Source organism: Heptranchias perlo, unplaced genomic scaffold, assembly GCF_035084215.1.
Source record: "Heptranchias perlo isolate sHepPer1 unplaced genomic scaffold, sHepPer1.hap1 HAP1_SCAFFOLD_44, whole genome shotgun sequence".
Classification (NCBI taxonomy): Eukaryota; Metazoa; Chordata; class Chondrichthyes; order Hexanchiformes; family Hexanchidae; genus Heptranchias; species Heptranchias perlo.
In genome coordinates this window covers 5,389,495-5,411,162 of record NW_027139453.1, presented here as the reverse complement: position 1 = coordinate 5,411,162, position 21,668 = coordinate 5,389,495, and the positions used below count along the sequence as shown (strand labels likewise).

The window sequence follows — 21,668 nt, the reverse complement described above, 5'->3', positions numbered from 1 at the left end:
AACTACAAACACCAGAAACAGCGCCCATAACAGGATAAAATTCCCCGAGATAAAAAGCAGTAAAATGATGGATTTCCTTCGGTTCTCCATCTCTGGGTCACTGGGACTCTCCCTATTGCTGTGATCCCGGAGTCTCCTGCGGGACCTTCTGGCCACTGCCATGTGTCTGACGGTGAAAGTATTGAGCAGCAGAATCAGAACAAATGGGACACCCGGACTCAGAAGTTAATGAAATAATACAATGCCTGTCCATATCTGCGAATACAGAGCACCGCTTGTCACACCACAGAACCAGGGGTTATTGGATAACGTATAATCACCGGTATAAAAAAAGTACCAAAAAATATTCTTTAAAATGAACAGAACAGTCACTGTTGCTAAAACGACAGCCGCAGTTTTCTCGGTGCAATATTAGTTTTCAGCTTCTGGCAACAAATGGCCACAAATCTATCGAAGGCGAAAGTGACGGCGAACCAGACAGAACAGTCCGTGATTGCATTAAGCAGGACGGCGTGAATATTACACACTGGAATGTGGTATAGAAAAGTGAACTGTGAACGATAAGTAATGGGGATCTGCCTCAGTATCAGATCAATGAAAACGACCAGTAGATCCGCCGCTGCCATGGCCACCAGGTAGCGAGTGACACATTTGGAGAGTCCGCACTTTCCACGAGACAGGACAATGATCGTCATTATGTTAACTGCAATTCAGCGGAAGAAAAGGAAATTATTTTAATCCCGAAGAACAAAGGCGCCCGTGTGTCAGAAATAATCATAGAATCACAGTATTATAGAATCAGAGGATCACAGTATCAAAGAAGCAAAAAATCATAGAATCATAGAATCCCAGAATCTTTGATTCATCTTGCTGCTTCCGGCTCTATGAATGAGCCGCCCGGTTAGACCACTCACTTTCCTCATAACTCTGCATTTTTTGCATTTCAAATATTTATCCAATTGTCTATTGTATCGTAATTCAGTGTGATAAATGCACGTTCTCTCGCTGCTCCAGTAATATGTTTGTTAAATAGTGAAAACCAAGTCAATGTCTGGTGTAGTCTGATTCCATGCAGTCCATGCAGGATCATTTGACAGTTCTGATAAAATCGATAGTAGCAACATTCTAAGGAAGCTCTTTATTAGTTGATGGTCGTGCTCAGAATTAGACTGTAATATTTGGGCAAGAGAAAACTTTCTACTAGAGAAACAGACCAGGGGGTCAATTGTACATCAATCCGAAACAGACAAGACAAACATTTCTAGATTAAAAAGGAGCGACGAAGTCGTAAATTCATCGCAACCACATCCAGAGGTATGTATGGGATGTGGAACGGTTGCTATGTAAGGTGACAGTGGTCAGGAGGGAAGGACAGGAGAGGAACTATTCAGGACACCAAAATCGGCGACGAGCTGATAGTAAATAACAAAATCAGTAATACAGTGAAACATGGTTTATAGAATTAATAGCTGGATATAGGGACTTACAAGGAACAATGACAGCAGCGAGGACGGGATAGTAAATCTTTCTCGTAAAGTGTCCAGAGTATCAGATATTCTATTATCAGGAACGAATCGATTAGTTTAGTTTGTTGGTGGACTGATGATTCCAGTTGATGCTGGAAGCGATGCTCTCCTGACACTCTGAGGTAAGATGAAGAATTAAACGCCGTATTTATTGTGAAGAAAACTTCTTCTGGGAGAATTGTATTCCATGGTGACGGATATTAATCACGTCATTGAACAAACAAGTTACACTAACCACTCTTGCACCAACAATTTTCAAAGGCATTGCAGATAGGTATAATCTAACTCTGTGATGACCAGAATATAATCTTGGTAACTTTGGAAAGAACAGAGCATGAATGAGAAACATACTGTCTTGCAGCAATGTTACAAAGTGAAACGTAAGAATAACTAGATGATAAAATACCAAGATCTATTTCCCCTTCCACCATCCTGATACAATGATAATGGTGTTGTTGACTAATCATAAAAATCAATCTCTATCAATTCGTCCACAACAGACGAAGAAATGACAGGAGGAAAACCCCAGTGGTGGAGAGCTTTGGCAACCATCGGTCCAAAGTCACCCTTTCAGCATCAATATGCTACACTTACCGCATCTCATATCTCAAATTATTCATACATTGTACCCAATATACTACATTAAGAAATAAATTTATCAAATTTGCAATTGAATAAATCAATACTGACTGTGTCCATTCCATAGAGGGAACATTCGGATACTGAAATCTTATTTCTGCAGTTTAGTTTTGAATTCACCACCCTTCAAGTGCAGGTCATGTCCTCTGGTTCTATGGTTCTGGAAAGGTGCAATAGCTTTTCATGGTCCACATTTTCTCATCCCTTTAGAATCCTAAGAACTGGAACCATATAAATTCTCAACATTCACTTTTCCAGTGACAACATGTACAATTTACATAAGCGCTCCTCATAACCAAGTCCCTCCATCCCCTCACTCATTTTGGTTGCTCCCTACTGCATCCATTCAACAGCTGCAGTATCCTTTTCCTACCGTGGCGACCAGTACTGTAAACAATATTCAAATTGAGGTCGCAGCAACGATTTATGAAGTGACAGGGTGACCTCACTATTTCAGCTCAATGTTGACCATTTAATACATCCCAACATATTTGCGTTATTCACTGCCACCGAGCATTGTTGTGACAGTTTCAATTTATTGTCAATCAGGGCTGACATATCCTTTTCATCTTCCAATCGTATTATTCATCTATAATCATAGAATCGCAGAAAGACACAGCACAGAAGGAGGCAATTCGGCCCGTCATACGAACGTCCGTAAAAACGAATTAAGAGCAAGTGTAGACAATTCGCCCCTTGAGCCTGCTCTGCCATTTGGTAAGATTATGACTGTTCTGATTGTGACCAAAACCCTGCATTCCCGTCTACCTACTATATCCTTTCACTCCCTTGTTAATCTGGAATGTTTATATCTCAGCTTTAAAACTATTCAATGACCATGCCTCCACCACTGTCTGGCGAAGGGAGCTCCACAGACTCACGACCCACTGAGAGAAAAAAACAATTCTCCTCATCTCCGTCTTAAATGGGAGGCCATTATCTTTAAACTGGCCCCTAAGTTCTAGTCTCTCCAACAAGTTGAAACATCCTCTCAGCCACTACACATTCCAGTCCCCTTCGGATTTCATATTTGTGATTCATATACTAGGACACCCAGATCCCTCTGTATCTCAGAGACCTGCAACGTCCCTCCATATCAATGATAAACTGTTTTTCTATTCCTCTTGCCAAAGTGGACAAGTTCACATTTTCCGACATTATAATCAACCTGCCAAATTGTTGCCCACTCACTTAATCTATCTATATCCCTTTGCAGAATCTTTATGTCCTCTACACAACTTACTTTCCTACCTACCTTTGTGTCATCAGCAAATTTAGCAATCATACATTCGGTTCCTTCATCCAAATCATTGATATAGATTGTAAATATTTGAGGCCCCTGAACTGATCCCAGTGGTACTCCACTCGTTACATCTTGCCAACCTGAAAATGATCCATTTGTGCCTACTCTCTGTTTCCTGTTAGCTAACCAATCCTTTAATCATGCTAATATGTTGCCCCCGACAACATGAGCTCTTATTTTGTGTAGTACCCTTTGATGTGGTACCATGTCAAAAGCCTCCTGGAAATCCAAGTCTACCACATCCACACGAACCCGTTATCCATGTTGCTTGTTACTTCCTCAAGATACTCAAATAAATTAGTCAAACACGATTTCCCTTTCAGAAACCGTGTTGACTCTGCTGGAGTGCATTGAGATTTTTTAAATGCCTTGCTCTAATCTCTTTAATAATCGATTGTAACGTTTTTCCTCTGACAGATGTTAAGCTAACTGGAATGCAGTTTCCTGCTTTCTGTCTCCCTCCTTTCTTGAGTCGAGGATTTACATTCGCTATTTTCCAATCTGATGTGACCCTTCCAGAATCGAGAGAATTTTGGAAAATTAATACCACTGCATCTGCGATCACTGCATCCACTCCTTTTAAGACCCGAGGATGAAGTCCGTCATGACCTGGGGACTTGCAAACTTTTCGTTCTAGTACTTTTTTTAGAACCATATCCCTGGTGATTGTAAATGTTTCAAATTCCTCCACTCCTTTCACCTCTTGATCTCAATGATTTCCGGCATCTTATTTGTATCCTCCACAGTGAAGACAGACGCAAAATCCAGACTTAGGCTCCTAAGTGGCAAGTAACATTCGGGCCAGATAAGTGCCAGGCAACGACCATCTCCAACAAGAGAGAGTCTAACCACCTCCCCTTGACATTCAACGGCATTACCATCGCCGAATCCCCCAAAATCAACATCCTGGGGGTCACCATTGACCAGAAACTTAACTGGACCAGCCATATAAATACTGTGGCTACAAAAGCAGGTCAGAGGCTGGGTATTCTGCGGCGAGTGACTCACCTCCTGATTCCACAAAGTCTTTCCACCATCTACAAGGCACAAGTCAGGAGTGTGATGGGATACTCTCCACTTGCCTGGATGAGTGCAGCTCCAACAACACTCAAGAAGCTCGAGACCATCCAGCACAAAGCAACCCGCTTGATTGGCACCCCATCCACCACCCAAAACATTCATTCCCTTCACCACCGGCGCACAGTGGCTGCAGTGTGTACCATCCACAGGATCCACTGCAGCAACTCGCCAAGGCTTCTTCGACAGCACCTCCCAAACCCGCGACCTCTACCACCTAGAAGGACAAGAGCAGCAGGCACATTGCAACAACACCAAATGCATGTTCACCTCCAAGTCGCACACCATCCCGACTTGGAAATATATCGCCGTTCCTTCATCATCGCTGGGTCAAAATCCTTAAACTCCCTTCCTAACAGCACTGTGGGAGAACCTTCACCAGACGGACTGCAGCGTTTCAAGAAGGCGGCTCACCACCACCTTCTCAATGGCAATTAGGGATGGGCAATAAATGCCAGCCCTGCCAGCGACGCCCACATCCCATGAACGAATAAAAAAAATGTCTGTGAATTCATCCACCATTTCTTTATTCTCCATTATTAATTCCCCAGACACACTGTGTGGAGGACCAACGCTCACTTTGCATCCTCTTTTCCTTTTTAAATACACGAAGAAACTCTTGCTATCTGTTTTTATATTTCAAGCTCGCTTCCTCTCGAACTCTAATTTCTCCCTCCTTATTATTCTTTTCGTCATTCTGTGCTGTTTTTTGTATTCTGTCCAATCTTCTAACCTGCCACTAATCTTCACGGAATTGTACTCTTTCTTTCAATTTGATACTATCTTTAACTTCCTTCGATAGCCACGGATGGTACGTCCTTCCTCAAGAGTCTTACTTTCTCACTGGAATGCAACTTTGCTGAGTGTTGTGAAATGTCTCATTAAATGTCCGCCACTGCATCATTACTGACCTATCCCTTAACCTAATTTCCCAGTTCACTTTTGCCAGCTCTGTCTTCATGCTCTCATAATTGCCCTTATTTAAGTTTAAAACACTAGTCTTACACTTACACTTCTCCCCTTCAAACTTAACGGTAATTTCAATCATATTGTGATCGCTGCTTCCTTGTGGCTCCTTTCCAACGAAGTCATTAATTAATCCTGTCTCATACACATTACCATATCTGGAATAGCCTGCTCTCTGGTTGGCTTTAGAACGTGCTGCTGTAAGAAACTGTCCCGAAAGCATTCTATGAACTCATCTTCCACGCTACCTTTGCCAATCAGACTCTTCCAATCTATATGTAGATGAAAATCTTCCATGATTGTGGCTGTTCCTTTCTCACAAGCCCCCATTATTTCATCCTGTATACCCTGTCCTACAGTGTGGTTCTGTTAGGGGGTCTATAGCCTGAAGCGACATTGTCGTCTGCCTCGCCATCCTCATATTCCACACTCAACAATTAGTATACTTTACTCAAATTGCTGCTTTTTTCACTGTAAGTGTGAAGAGACATCAATGTGACAACATTAGCCACGAATTCATCAACTGGGTATCTCCTTTACTTTTTCAACAGTCTGGGCCTTTCTTTACCCGTTTCTGCTGGCAGTGCACGTTCGATCAGCCCTGGCCGTTCAACTAAGCCTCGGGGTCGATTAGGGAAAAGAGAGGCAGACAAGACATAGGGAGAGATAGAGATGCAAAGAGTTTAAATGTCAAGATCTGCGAACGAGTAGAATGTAAGCTGGAGCTGCGCAGAGATTCCAGCTCTATTTTTGAAATCGTGTAAGAAATGATTGGGCTCCTTATTAAAAGCGTCTGCCTCGGTGGAGTATCTCTCTGAGAGAGGTAATTGCGAGTAGGTTAGTTCTAATTTATATTTATTCGAGCTTCAAACAGAAGCGCTGCGAGCAGGATTTGAACTGGCCCAGGAAAATCCCAATGGATTGCATTTTAACGCTTTTATCAATCGGCCATCGGAACTCTTAGCAACAGAGCCTGCACGGCTGTAGAGCAGAATGCGTAGGGTTATCACAAGCGATCTGTCAGACTGCATGTTCTCTCAGACAGGTTTCCAACTGGACACGTGCAGCCAGTGACCATGCGAGAGTTGGTGATTCAGTAATAACATTCTTGTGTCCCATGTGGGAAATGCCGTTTTGATTCCCCGCAGGAACATTTTCCATTCTGTACCCGTGGGGTCGCCTGAATTGGGATAAATTCACATTCGTCTTTCAACAGCACACCACCTTGAGACATTTGATTGGCTCCACGTGTGCTGCGTCGACAAACCCTCTGCATTCTGTCCTCTGGAGCTCAATCATGCTCTGCATATAAGGTAATCCAGCCTTCTGCACCGCTGAAAAGTTATGAGAAGCAAATTGACTAAATTTTATTCCGAGCTGCATCCCGACCTCCATCTGCGGGTGGTTTCATTTTAATGGTGATAAGAATGTATTGTATTGGGGGGTCAGCACAACACGACCAGAATTAACTATTACAAAACAGTTTACTGTATTAATTAAGCAAAACTCATTAAACTCTAAAAAAAGATGAAGAATTGCTCTGATCGCCATTAACCAACCTGTAACTTTCTGTTTCAGATTGAAGGAAATTCTAACATGGTTACCGAGTGACAGTCAAAACTTTAATTCGTTTTTTAGTGTTTTGCATTTGTGGAATTGTCATCCGTTCTCATTTTACAGACGGTATTATAGGAATGGATTAAAATGTTCAGGGCTTATGACACCAGGAATCTGGTGCATTCTTTGTTAAATTCTCTACGTCTAACACACAACGGCAACTACTGCTCCACTCGATCATACAACCCCAGCTAATGCCGCCTCAATTAAAGAACCATAACTAAACCCCCCCATTATTTCACAACCTCAAGTGTGTCCATAGAAAGTGTAAGTGGGTTTGTTTGACTGTGATATTTATGCAACAGATACCGCCAATCCATCCGTGACTTTGGAAAGTTTGTTCGCGACGAAAATCGAATCCCACCCTGACAAGCCTGGTGCATCAGTTTCCGGGCTCAGCACACTCGACCAGGCTCTATGCCAGTGTTGTCCAATCGAAATTGCTGACTAGCCGCCGGTGTGGCTTTGGCGACACCGTTTTAGCCACATGAACAGATTTTAGTAGAAAACACCACACACACACACACAATACAGGGAGGTGTGCTTCACATGTCTATATTTCATAACAAACATCTCCCACCATTCAGAAATCAAGGAAGTAAAACATTCCCAACGACGAAACAACACTCGCACACTCTGCTTCTCATCTGATCATTTTACCAACAACAAACAAAAGTGTGGAAGTTCACATGCATACGTCATGCGAATTTGCGTGTTGAGATCACAGGTCCAAAGACTGTGTCAATTACTCATTTTTTATTTAGTAATCACAATTGCAACCAGACACATCTGGATCCCCATTCAGCCCTGTGAGGCAAGTGACTGAGGCATTGGTCTGCACTGGTAAATGTTACAATGGATTGATTCCACGGGCCGTGTTCTGCTGACTCCCAACACTGTACATTCTTACAACAAATAAAAGCAAACCGGCCGTGGACGGGTGTCGGGTTGGTTTCCTGGAAGGAGGAAATCAACAGGGCAGAAAAAGAAACCTTCAGCCGAAGGCACAAAATGTGATTTTGCTTTTGTGCAACACGAAATGTCAGGAGTGGGATTCGAACCCACGCCTCCTGAAAAGACTGCGACCTGAACACAGCGCCTTAGACCGCTCGGCCACCCTGACTCCTGCAGTTACAAATTACTGAACCCGATTTTTCCACTGAGGCCCAATGACAGTTTCCCGCTCTGGTTCTTGGTCGGTCCGAGTGGAAGGAGACAAGCTTCCCAGACAAATGCGAAATGTAATTATAATGGACCTTTCACTGTTCACAGCATTGATTAATTTCCTCAATTAGTCCCAGTCGTGGGTTCAACCCCCGCATGAACCATAACAAGTTTACTTTAATTCTTTCGATTTTTTAAAACACTTAAAATCCAGGCTTTTGGTACAAATCTAGACACAAAGTCAGGGGGAATTTTTTGGAATAACTTCCGTTGCATCTTCCCCTCTGGGCGGAGAATCAGATCTTTCCTTTAATTTGTCTTTCTGCGATTTGCTGATAAACATTTATTTCGGCGCCTGTTCTCACCAATGGTCACAAGCAGCAACAGACAGACACAGCGTGTCTGGCCAACTCGAGATGTACAAAAGGCATCAGTTTAGGACAATTGCATCAAATCAAATGTTCACCCTGCACCGAGAGAGACAAAAACCAGAGGGAAAGGCTGAATGGAACAAAGAAATAAAATGAATACGATGCGATTGTTCCCACCCTTGATGTCTCTCTATTCCATCCCCAATCCTTCAATGACGGGTATGAAATTTCACTGTAAATAAATGTGATTAAGATGGGGAAACTAAATAACCAAAAACTGCCCAAACCCAGGACATTTAGATCTTCAGTCTAAGGCGGGGAGATCAGCCGAATCCCCGAGTACCAGAGTCTTCACTGGGGACAGGGAGAGTAAGGCGGGGAGATCAGCCGAATCCCCGAGCACCACATTCTTCACTGTGGACAGGGAGAGTAAGGAGGGAGATCAGCCGAATCCCCGAGTACCACATTCTTCACTGTGGACAGGGAGAGCAAGGCGGGGAGATCATCCGAATCCCCGAGTGTCAGAGTCTTCAATGGGGACAGGGAGAGCAACGCGGGGGGCGGGGGGGGGGGGGTTCAGCCGATACCCCGAGTACCAGCGTCTTCACTGGGGACAGGGAGAGCAAGGCGGGGAGATCAGCAGAATCCCCGAGTCGCACATTCTTCACTGTGGACAGGGAGAGAAAGGCGGGGAGATCAGCCGAATCCCCGAGTACCGGAGTCCTGACTGGGGACAGGAGCCGTGCGGACCAGATCAAATGTCGCTTCAGACTTTTCAATGGATGAATTGGGTGAGTGACTGAGAATGATTGAGAGTGGGGAGGGGGGCGAGGTCAAAAATGGCGAAGGAAAGGGTAAGCAGAGAGTTAAAGAGATGGATAGGAGAAAGAGATGGGGAAGTGAAAGGGGAGCCTGAGTTATTTGGGCTCGGAGTTGGCTAACAAATGAAATGAAGGATTGTATTAGATGGAAAGAGGAGTCATATAAAGTTGGCAGAAAAAGTAACACGTCTGAGGATTGGGAGCAGTTCAGAATTCAGCAAAAAAAAATAACAACGATTGATTAAGAGGGGAAAATAGAGTCTGACAATAAACTTGCAAGGAACATAAAAGTGGACTGTGAAACCTTCTACAAGTATGTGAAAAGAAAAAGATTGATGAAGACAAATGCAAGTCTCTTACAGTCAGAAACGGGAGAATTTATAATGGGGACCAATGAAATGGCAGAGCAATTAAACAAATACTTTGTCTTTGCCTTCACGGAAGAGGGCACACATAATTTCCCAGAAATTCTAGGGAACCAAGGGACTAGTGAGGAGGAATTAAAGGAAATTAGTATTAGTAAAAAATAGTGCTGGAGAAATTAATTGGACTGAAGGCCGAAAAATCGCCACGACCTGATAATCTGCATCCCAGAAAACCAGAAGAGGTAGCCATGGAAATAATGGATGCATTGGCTGTCATCTTCCAAAATTCTATATAGTATGGAACAGTTCCTGCCGATTGGAGGGTGGCAAATGTAACCCCACTTTTTTAAAATGTAGGGAGAGAAAAAACATGAAACTACAGACCGGTTAGCCTAACACCAGTAGATGGGAAAATGTTCGAGTCCATTATAAAGGATGTGATAACAGGGCATTTATAAAATGTCAACGGGATTAGACAAGTCAACGTGCATTGATGAAAACGGAATCACGTTTGACAAAACTACTGTAGTTTTTTGAGGATGTAACTGGTAGAATAGATAAGGGAGAACCAGTGGATGTGGTTTCTTTGGATTTTCAGAAGAGCTTCGATAAAGCCCCACATAAGAGGTTAGAGTGCAAAATTAAAGGACATGGAATTGGTGGTAATATACTGGCATGGAGTGAGTATTGGTTAACAGACAGGAAACAGCGAGTAGGAATAAATGGGTCTTTTTCGGGGTGGGAGGCAGTGACGAGTGGGGTACCGCAGGGATCGCTGCTTGGGCCAGCTGTTCACAACATAAATCAATGATTTGGATAAGGGAACCAAATGTAATGTTTCCAAGTTTGCTGACGACACAAAACTTGGTGGGATCGTGCGTTGTGAGAAGGATGAAAAGAGGCTTCAAGGCGATTGAGTGAGTGAGCAAATACATGGCAGATGCAGTATAACGTGGATAAATGCGAATTTATCCACTTCGGAAGGAAAAACAGAAAGGCAGTGTAATATTTAAATGGTGATAGATTGGCAAATGTTGATGTACAAAGGGACCTGGGTGTGCTTATACACCAGTCACTGAAAGCAAACATGCAGGTGCAGCAAGCAGTTAGGAAGGCAAATGGTATGTTGGCCTTCATTGCAAGAGGATTTGAGTACAGGAGCAAAGATGTGTTATTACAGTTATACAGGGCCTTGGTGAGACCACACCTGGAGTATTGTGTGCAGTTTTGTTCTCCTTACCTAAGAAAGGATATACTTGCCATACAGGGAAAGAGGGATTGCAGTGAAGGTTCAACAGACTGATTCCTGGGATGGCAGGACTGTTGTATGAGGAGAGATTGGGTCGACTCGGCCTGTATTCACTAGAGTTGAGAAGAATGTGACGGGATCTCATTGCAACATGTACAATTCTGACAGGGCGAGACAGACTGGATGCGGCAAGGATGTTTGCCCTGGCTGGGAGTTGGGGGGGGGGGGGGGGGTGGTGGTCCAGAAAGAGGGGTCACAGTCTCAGGATACGGAGTAGACATTTGGGACTGAGATGAGGTGAAATTTCTTCACTCAGAGGGTGATGAACCTCTGGAATTATCTACCACAGGAGGCTGTGAAGGCCAAGTCACTGATTATATTTAAGAAGGAGATAGATAGATTCCTAGAAGCAGAAGGCATCATGATGTATGGGGAGAGCGCGGGACTTTGATATTGAGATAAATGATCAGCCATGATCATATTGAATGGCGGAGCAGGGTCGAAGGGCGGAATGGCCTACCCCTGCTCATATTTTCTATGTTTCTATGCTTCTCTACCTGTCCTGCCCCCTTCAACGATTTGTGCACATATACTCCCAGGTTTCTCTCTTCCTGTACCCCTTTTATAATTGTACCCTCGAGTTTATATTTCCTCTCCTCGTCCTTCCTACCGAAATCTGTCACTCAGCATTTTTCTGCATTAAATTTCATCTGCCACGTTTATGCCCATGCCACCAGCCTGTCCATATCCTCTTGAAGTCTATCACTATTCTCCTCAATGTTTACTACCCTTCCAATATTTGTGTAATCTGAAAATGATCAAATTGTGCCCTGTACAAATTGTACAAGGAAAGGAAATTGTGTCTGCTTCCTGTCCTTTAGCCAATTTTGTATCCATATTGCTACTGCCCCCTTTATTTCATGGGCCGCAATCTTGCTGATAAGCCGACCATGTGGCACTTCATCAAACGCGTTCTAAAAGTCCATATACACCCATCAACGACCTTTCCCTCATCTACCCTGTCTCTTACCTCATCAAAAACACTTTCAGCTGAGTTAAACAGTACTTGCCTTTAAGAAATTCGTGCTGGTTTTCCCTAATCAGTCCACACTCGTCCAAGTGACTGTAAATTCTGTGCAGGATTATAATTTCTAAATGTTTCCCCACCACCAAGGTTAAACTGACTGGCCTGTAGTTGCCGGGTTTATCCTTACACTCTTTTTTGAACAATGATGTAACAATTGCAATTCTCCAGTCCATTGACAGCACCTCCGTTTTAGGGATGTTTTTAAAATTATGGCCAGTACATCCGCAATTTCCACCCTTACCTCCCTTTGCAACCTAGGATGCATCCCATCCGGACTGGGTGACTTATCTACTTTAAGTGCAGCCAGCATTTCAAGTGCCTCCTCTTTATCAATTTTCAGCCCATCCATTATCTCAACTGTATCTTCCTTTACTGAGATTCTGGCAGCATCTTCGTCCTTGGTAAAGACAGATGCAAAGTACTCAAGTATTTGTGTATGTAAACCCCAGCTTTCTCTATTCAATCACAGAATTTAAAATTGCACAATTGAATTCATATTGCCTCTCCTCACTCTTTTATTAAAATGCATCAATTCACACTTCAATTACAGCTGTCTGAATCTATGAATATTTAGTGGGTGTTTTCCTTTTTCTCAGAGTTCTTCATGTATCTACGATAGTTGTGTGAGTCTATAAATATTCACAGGGTGTTTCTCTGAATGTGTCCTTGTCCATACGATAGTTGTGTGAGGTCTGCAAGAATGTACACAGATTATTCCTTTGGGTGTGTTCATGTCTATATGATAGTTCGGTGAGTCTATCAAATGTTATAGCGTGTTTCTATGAGACTGTTAAAGTATACACTGTGTTTCCGCGGGACTGCAAACTTTTCCAGAGCGTTTCATGGAATGTTTAGATTTTTACAGGGCTTTTATCGCATTTGTTTATATTTTAAGCGTTTTCCTTTGAAACTTGTTTTCAACCCTTTTCTCCATTTATTCTCTCCTCCCGTTTGTAAAGCACCATGACGTCTTTGACTGGGTAAGGTCACTGCCATGAAATAAGTAATTGTTGTTCTTGTTGCAGTTTTAGCCAATAGAGAATGCGCCGTGAATTAAATCCCTGGATTGAGGCGGAAACAGTGTAGTTTAGGCGGGTTCCATCGTCCCATCACCAGGATCGGTGTCTGGTAAGATTCTGCCATTTCGGAAAATTTATTTATCGTGAAATTTGTACCTCTATGGCCTGGGATGGAATAGAACAGAAAACACGTTTGGGGCCATCCAGCTTTTCTCTTCTTTCATTCCTCCCTTATTCTGTCACTTTTTCATCATTTTGCCGTTCTCTCTATTCTTTGCTCGGTATTTTAGGGGCAGGCTAAATATTCTGGATTCGCTCACCTTCAATTTAAAAATGTGTACAATTAGTTGAAATAGATTCTGTTGTGGAAATGTGCTTGAGTGAAAATGTTTCAAACAGACTGTTTGTACAATTACTGTAATTAATGTCAGTTACAATAACACCTAATTATATCACTCGGGGATGTCTCTCTGTTCTCAATAAGGAGCTCCCTTTGCTATGTCACCTCTTATCAAGAGCGCGTTGCCTCGAGAACAAAGACTGTCTGCGACTCTCACAGACGAGAAATCATGTTTTGGAAGATTAATTTTGAAAGTTTTCTAATACAGTTTCGGATACTAAGAGCATTTCAGGATATACAGAAGATTTACTGCACCATGTTCGCTGCTGTTGTTGTCCCTGGTAAGTCTGAATGTCCATCTATTAATTCTTTAAAGCATGGTTAACTGTATTACTGTTCTTGTCATTCCCTGTCCCATCCGTGCTGCTGTCGGTGTACCTTTTAAGTATCTATAGCCATCTATTGATTCTCTGTATGATGTGGTGTTACCGAGATTCACATGTACTTCATTCAACTCCAGCAATTATATTGGATGAACTCTTTATTTCACGAATTTCAGGATGCGATCTACACTGAACATTTGTAACAGATCAGACGAGTGTGTTCACTGTTTAGCAGATGGTTCATCTTCTGCTGGGTGTGGTTACTGACACAGAGTCACCGGATCAAATCCTGACAGATCACGTACACATCTTTAAATATCTGAAAATATCCGCTAATGATTGAGCTCCAGTCAGTGTCTCCTTTACCACAATCTCCATTTCCGGATTAGTGTCGCTGCTTCTGGTTGTTGCAATAGGATTACAATTATAATTCACAATCTCACAAAATGTTTATTCTGTTAGATTACAATATAATAATTTTTAATCTTTGTTTTGAAATTACAATTGAATCCCATGCCCGTCTGACACAGTTGATCAGATCTCTCAATGAGACCCAGAGTGACTCTCTATTATTTACTATTGTACTTTAGGATAAACGTCCCCACCTGATTGTACGTGATGTACTGAGGATATGAACATCTTTTGATATTTTCTCGTCTCATATTCTCTGCACGAGTTGGAAATCAACAAGGGAAAAATCACCGGCCACTTTGCCCTTTGGATAAATCGTCAGATTCGAAACTAATAAATACATGGTCAATGGTTTCAATGAGCTTAAGTCCCAGCCCATTCTTAATAATGTTATTGTAATATTATTTGGAAAACCTTCCTTCCAATTTGCTACAGTTTGTCTATTTCAACAAAAATGTGGAAAAGTCAATCTTGAAATCATATCTTACAGTCTAGCTATCTTTATAACTGCAATGGACTTGTATTTATTATCTTACAATTTGCATATTACATTAGTGTATTTTTAAATAAAATTACCCGTAATTAAAGCATGTTTTCTGTTCCGTTCTTTTCAATTCTCAATAAAATGCAACCACATTAATATTCTAACCAGGAAGAGGAACCCAATCGGGATTTCCCACAACCTAACACCGGGGAACAGAAGCAAATCGTCCCGGTCCAAATGTTGACTGATCCCGGGACACGAAGTGTTCCTGAGAGGTTCTGCTCCTTTGTGTCCGTGTTACCTTGGACAGTGTTTTTATCTGAGTGGCTATAGGTAGGGCCATCATTTAATCTCCCATTAATCATACACCTGTTACAGTTCATGCTGCATTTATTCCCATTCATTCACTGACCCCACAATATTACCGATTATTTGGATAATAAACCCTGTATTCATCTCCACAGGTAATAGAATTAGATTCTATTATTGGATGTCGTTAATGAGTTGCAGATTTAACCCCGAACTCCATCAAATCACTGCTTTTGCTCCAAGCCTGAGGTATAATTTCCCTGTTTATTTCCCCACATTACAGTTAACTTAGTGACGATTGTGATCCTGTCTCAGGGGAAGTTCGGACTCTCCCAATGTGTCACTCGCTGCCTGGTGTCCATGGCAGCAGCCGACCTACTGGTCGTTATCACCGATCTGATATTGAGACAGGGTCCTATTTTTTTATTGGGAACAGTTTCTTTTCCTGCGGTCAATCCCCGTGTGTAAAAAACCACGCCGTCCTGCTTTATGCAGCCACGGACTGTTCTGTCTGGTTCACCATCACTTTCACCTTAGATCGATTTGTGACCATCTGTTGCCAGTAGCTGAAAACTAAATATTGCAACAAGAAAACGGCGGCTGTGGTTTTAGGAACAGTGACTGTGCTGAGCTGTTAAAAAAACACTTTCTGGTACTTTGTGTTGAGAAGTAAACATCTACTTAATAATAGTCCGTGGTTTTGCCACATAACACTCGGAGTTACTGATTCACAAATGTGGACAGTAATCGAACTCCTTCATTACATTCTAACTCCGTGTGTCCCATCTGTTCTGATTCTGCTCCTCAATGCTTTCACCGTCAGACACATTTTGGTGACCAGCCGAGCCCGCAGGAGACTCCGAGGCCACAGCAGTGGGGAGAGTTCAATTGACCCAGAGATGGAGAACCGCAGGAAATCAATGATTTTACTGTTTGTTAACTCGGGGAATTTCATACTGTTATGGGCGATGTTTATGATACATTCCGTATGGAATCGGACGTGGCAGTTTCTCGGTGATGTTTTATCTCTTCCTGCATATATACTAGAAATAGGATTTATGCTGCAACTTCTGAGTTGCTGCACAAACACTTGTATTTACGCCTTGAACCAGACTAAGTTCAGAGAACAGTTGAAGAAAGTGGTGAAATATCCTTTTACTGTAATTATTAAACCATTTCAATAACGGCGAGAGCTGCAGGCTTTTCAGCAATAGAACACAACTCTATCCAATATTATGACCAATCCACGCTCCACCGGTCAAATTGAACATGCCGGAGTGTTCTGTGGAGAGATTGTGTCTCACTTGTAAACCGTGATGGAGGAGTCAGCTGTCTCTGTGCAATATAACATGACTTGTCGAAAGTAGGAGTAGGAGTACGTTCGGAGGGAGCATCCGGTAAACACTTACATTCCAAGTGAAGGATCGGTAAATACTTATATTCTGAAGGACCATCCGGAAAAATGTACATTCCCAGGGAGTGTATGGTAAACACTTACATTTCCAGGGACAATCGGTCAACATTTACATTCCCAGGGACCATCCGGTAAATGCTTACATTCCCAGGGACCATTCAGTAAACACTCACATTCCCAGGGACCATCCGGTAAATGCGTACATTCCCAGGGACCGTTCAGTAAAAGCTTACATTTCCAGGGACTATCCGGTAAACACATACATTCCCAATGACCATCCGGTAAATGCTTACATTCCCAGGGACCATCCAGTAAACTGTCACATTCCCAGGTACAATTCAGTAAACACTTACATTCCCAGGGACCATCCGGTAAACACTTACTTTCCCAGTGACCATTCAGTAAATGTTTACATTCTCATGGACCATCCAGTAAAGGCTTACATTCCCAGGGACCGTCAAGAAAAAACTTATATTCTCAGGGACTGTACAGAAAGATTTCCATTCCAAGTACCAACTTGTAACCTCTTACATTCCCAGGGTCCATCCGTTAAACACTTACATTCCAATGGACCATCTAGTAAACACTTACATTCCCAAGTACCATCCGGTAATCAATTCCTTTCCCAGTGACCGTGCGAGAGAGAATTAGTCAGTCAGAGATAGATATACAGAGAGAGATACAGAGAGAGAGACAGGTAGACACCAGAGACACAGATAGACTCACACACAGATAGAGAGGGGGAGTTATAGAGCGAGATAGAGATACAGAGAGAGAGAGAGACATAGACAGGGAGATAAAGAGAGTGAGAGAGACACACACATTGAGGGAGAGACAGATAGAGAGACAGAGAAAGGGACACACAGAGTCACAGGTTGAAAGACACAGCGAGAGTGACGAGAGAGAGGGACAGAGAGAAACACACAGAGAAACAGAAAAACCGAGAGAGAGAGACAGGGAAAGGGAGAATCACACAGAACAAAACAGTGAAAGAGAGAAACAGGCGCAGAGAGGCAGAGAGAGAGAGAGAGAGAGAGAGATAGGGAGAGACAGAAATAGGGATATACGCAACGAGAGATATACATAGAGAGAGACACAGGGAAAGAGTGAGACACAGAGGTAGAGACAGAGAGGGAGGACAGAGAGAGACAGAGAGAGGCACAGGGTGAAAGGCGCATAGAAAGAGGCAGAGAGAGAAACAAAGAGCGAGAGACAGAGAGAAAGGCACAGAGAGAGTGAAACAGAGAGAGAAAGAAAAAGATAAAGAGACAGAGAAACCGAGACACAGGGTGACAAAGAAAGAGAGAGGTAGAGAGAGACAGAGAACAGGGCACATAGATGGATAAACGCAGAGATAGTGACAGAGAGAGGCACAGCGAGAGAGAGAGGCAAGGAGAGAAAAATGGGCACAGGGAGAGAGAGGCACAGAGAGACAAACTCAGAGAGAGATCGAGAGACAGAGAGAAAGAGATACGACAGAGAAAGTGAGACACAGAGTGACAGAGAGAGAGACAGATACAGATACAGAGAGAGACAGCGAGAAGGGAACATAGACGGAGAAACGCAGAGAGAGTGACAGAGAGAGGCACAACGAGATAAAGAGGCAAAGAGAGAGATAGGGGCACAATGAGAGAAAGGAACAGAGAGACAGATCCAGAGAGAGAGAGATAGAAAGTGACAGAGAGAGAGAGACAGATACAGAGACAGAGACAGCGAGAATGGGACATAGACGGAGAAACGCAGAGAAAGTGACAGAGAGACACAGACAGCGAGAGAGAGTAAGAGAGAGATAGAGGTAGCGAGAGAGTGAGAGGCACAAAGAGAGACTCAGAAGGAGAGACAGAGAAACAGAGAGGCAGAAAGAGAGAGAGAGAGAAAGACGCAGAGAGAGACGGAGAGAGACAGAGACGGAGAAACAGAGAGAGGGGACATAGACGGAGAAACGCAGAGAGAGTGACAGAGAAAGCGACACTGAGCGAGGCACAAACAGACTGAGGCACAGACGTAGACAAAGACGGAGACACTGAAGGAGACAGAGAGAGACATAGAGGAAGAGAAACTGAACGAGCGAGACAGAGAGAGAGAGATGCAGTGCGAGACAGAGAGAGACACACATGCAGTCAGAAACAGGGAGAGACATACGCACAGAGAGGGAGACAGAGAGAGACACAGAAAGTGATACAAAGAGATACAGAGAGAGATACCCAGAGAGAGATACAGACACACAGAGCGAGAGAGACATAGAGAGACACACACAGAGACTGACACAGAGAGAAATAGAGAGAGAAAGAGACAGAGAGAGAGAGAGAGAGACCAGTGAGACAGAGAAAGGCCTAAACAGAGAGAGGGATACACAGAGAGAGACAGAGAGAGGGAGGGAGACAGATAAAAAGGCACAGAGTGATTGACACAAAATGAGAGACCCAGAGAGAGAGGGACACACAGAGATACAGAGGGTCGGTGCTGGGACCACTGCTTTTTTGATGTATAATAATGACTTGGGCTTAGGTGTGCAGGCACAATTTCAAAACTTGCAGAAAACACAAAACTTGGAAGTGTATTAAAAATGAGGAGTATAGTAATAGACTTGAAGAGGATATAGACAGGCTAGTGGAATGGGCGGACACATGGCGGATGATATTTAACGTTGAGATGTGCGAAGTGATGCATTTTGACAGGAAGAACGAGGAGAAGCAATATAATATAATTGCTACAGTTCCAAGTGGGTGCTGGAACAGAGAGGCCTGGGAGTATATGTGCACAAATCCTTGAACGTAGCAGTGCAGGGTGAGAACGCGTTTTAAAAAACAAATAAATGGAGGGATAGATTACAAAAGGTGCAAAAGCAAGGAAGTTATTTTGAACTTTTGTAGATCACTGGTTCGGCCACAGCTGGAGAATTGTGTACAATACTGGGCACCACACTTTAGGAATGATGTGAAGGCCTGAGAAAGGGTACAGAGAATATTCACGAGATTGGTTCCAGGGGTGAGGGACTTCAGTTGCGTGGATAGACTGGAGAAGATGGGGTTGTTCTCCTCAGAGCAGACAAGGTAAAGAGGAGATTTGATAGACGTGTTCAAAATCGAGACAGGTTTAGATAAAGTAAATAAAGAGAAATTGTTCCCATTGGCAGAAGGGTCGAGAACAAGAGGGCATAGATTTAAGGTGATTGGCAGAAGAACCAAACGCGACATGAGGGAAAACATGTTTATGCAGCAAGTGATTATGATCTGCAATGCGCTGCCTGAAGCGGTGATGGAAGCAGATTCAATCGTGGCTTTCAAAAAGGAATTGGATAATTAATAGAAGGGAATAAAATTGCTGAGTTGTAACCAATCTGCTATCCTAGACAGAGAGAGACAGAGAGAGAGAGAATGAGGCCCAGGGGGATATAGACAGGCGGGGGAAGAGAGAGAGAGAGATAGAGAGAGGCAGCGAGAGAGAGACAGAGAGAGATGGAGCCAGACAGAGAGAGAGATGCTGAGAAAGAAAGAGGCACATTGAGCGAGACAGAGGCAGAGGGACGGAGAAAGAGAGAGCAAGAATGAGAAAGAGGCATAGAGAGAGAGAGACAGAGACAGAGAGAGACAGAGAAAGAGATTCAGAGAGAGAGAAGGAAATAGGGAGAGAGAGAGGGAGGGAGAGAGACACAGAGCAGGAGAGAGAGAGAAACAGAGAGAGGGGCGGACAGAGAGAGACACACACACATGGAGAGAGAGAAACAGAGAGAGAGACACACACACATCCAAATAGAAAGGGAGAGAGACATAGAGAAAGAGACACAGAGAGAGGGACAGAGTGAAAGACACGAAGAAAGAGAGAGAGAGACAGAGAGAGTGACACGCGGAGAGAGAGAGTTGGAGAGAGAGAGAGACTCACAGACAGAGACGGAGGGAGGGACAGAGAAAGCGATACAGTGGTGGAGATAAAAATAGAGACAGACAGAGCCAGAGAGAGACAGAGACAAAGAAAGAGACAAAGAAAGAGAGATAGGCACAGAGAAAGAGGAACAGAGAATGACAACGAGAGAGTGAGAGAGATAGAGAGAGAGAGAGAGAGTGGCAGAGAGTCATAGAGAGTAAAAGATAGCGAGTGAAAGAAAGGCGAGAGAGAGATCGAGGGAGACGAGGCAGAGAGACATGGAGAGAAAGGCAGATAGAATGAGAGATAGAGAGAGAGAGAGGCACACACAAACTACAGAAACACGGGGACAGACAGAGACACACACAGGCACAGCGAGGGAGACAGAGAGAGAGAAAGAGACGGAGAGAGAGACAGAGAGAGAGTGGGACAGAGAGAGAGGCAGCGAGAGATACAGAGTGAGAGACAGAGAGAGAGAAAGAGAGACAGAGCGAAAGGCAGAGAGAGAGAGTGCGAGAAGAACAGAGAGTGACACGGAGAAAGAAAAAGAGAGATAGAAACAGAAAGGCGGAGAGAGAATCACACAGACACAGTGCGAGAGAGAGAGAGACAGAGAGATAGAAACAGAGAAAGAGAGAGAAAGAGAGAGAAACAGAGAGAGAGTGAGAAAGAGAGTTAGAGAGACAGGGAGAGAGAGGCAGAGAAGACAGAGACACATTGAGAGACACAAATACAGATGGAGAGAAACACAGAGAGAAATGTAAAGAGAGAAAGTCAGGAATAGAGGGAGAGATCGATGGGGAAGAGAGTGAGAGACAGAGAGATGGAAACAATGAGAGGGAGAGAAACAGAGAGAGACGCAAACAGAGAGAGACGCAGATAGGAAGACACGCACAGAGACAGTGGGGACAGAGAGAGAGACACATAGAGTCGCAGAAATACTACACACAGATACAGAGAGAGGTAGAGAGAGACAGAGAGAGACACAGAGAGAGAATGGCGCAGAGGAATAGGGGCAGGGAGAAGAGAGGGAGAGAGACAAACAGAGAGAGAGAGGGGGCACAGTGAGAGAAAGGGAGATGGAGAAAGAGACGGTGAGAGAAAAAGAAGCACAGTGAGCGAGAGAGAGGCAGAGGGACGGAGATAGAGAGAGCGAGAGAGAGAAGAAGAAAGAGAGAGGCACAGAGACAGAGAGAGACAGATAGAGACAAAGAGAGTCAGATAGAGAGAAGGAAAGAGGGAGACAGAGAGAGGGAGAG

General features: G+C 43.6%; 1 long non-coding RNA gene and 1 other non-coding gene across 2 annotated transcripts in view; both read right to left on the bottom strand.

The window, feature by feature from the left end:
• LOC137312864 (uncharacterized) overlaps positions 1-21,668 on the bottom strand; it is a 1,008,715-nt gene that overhangs the window by 697,117 nt on the left and 289,930 nt on the right. The window lies entirely within an intron of this gene.
• On the bottom strand, positions 8,169-8,251 carry trnal-cag (transfer RNA leucine (anticodon CAG)). The gene has a single exon. It is a non-coding gene; the product is annotated as a tRNA-Leu (tRNA).